This window comes from Seriola lalandi, unplaced genomic scaffold (assembly GCF_002814215.2).
Source record: "Seriola lalandi dorsalis isolate HSWRI2012SDOR001 ecotype SW California unplaced genomic scaffold, Sedor1 jcf7180002054901, whole genome shotgun sequence".
Lineage (NCBI taxonomy): Eukaryota > Metazoa > Chordata > Actinopteri > Carangiformes > Carangidae > Seriola > Seriola lalandi.
The window spans coordinates 7,750,824-7,751,210 of NW_019525453.1; the positions used below are offsets into that span (position 1 = coordinate 7,750,824).

At 50.1% G+C, this 387-nt stretch overlaps 1 protein-coding gene across 1 annotated transcript in view; it reads left to right on the top strand.

The window, feature by feature from the left end:
- ift172 (intraflagellar transport 172) overlaps window positions 1–387 on the top strand; it is a 46,004-nt gene that overhangs the window by 6,241 nt on the left and 39,376 nt on the right. The gene's annotated exons all lie outside the window — the stretch shown is intronic.

Sequence of the window (387 nt, forward strand, 5' to 3'; positions counted from 1 at the left end):
TGTGTGTGTGTGTGTGTGTGTGTATTTACAGAGCCACGGCATTCCTCGAGACTCTGGAGATGTCACCAGAGACTGAAGCCATGTGGAAGACGCTCAGCAAGCTGGCTCTGGAGGCACGCCAGCTGCACATCGCAGAAAGGTCAACAAGACACACACACACACACACACACACACACTCACACAAAGGTCTTTCAAACTGCTGTTTGTGCCTCTGAACTAATTACATTCTGTATCAGTCGTCACTGTAACAGAGACTTATCTCCGAGACCGGAGAGAATGGAGACAACAAGGGCACCTTCGTCACCTGGAATGAAACACACACACACACACACACACACACACACACACACACATACACACATAGCAGATGGCTGCGTCCCTGCCTGA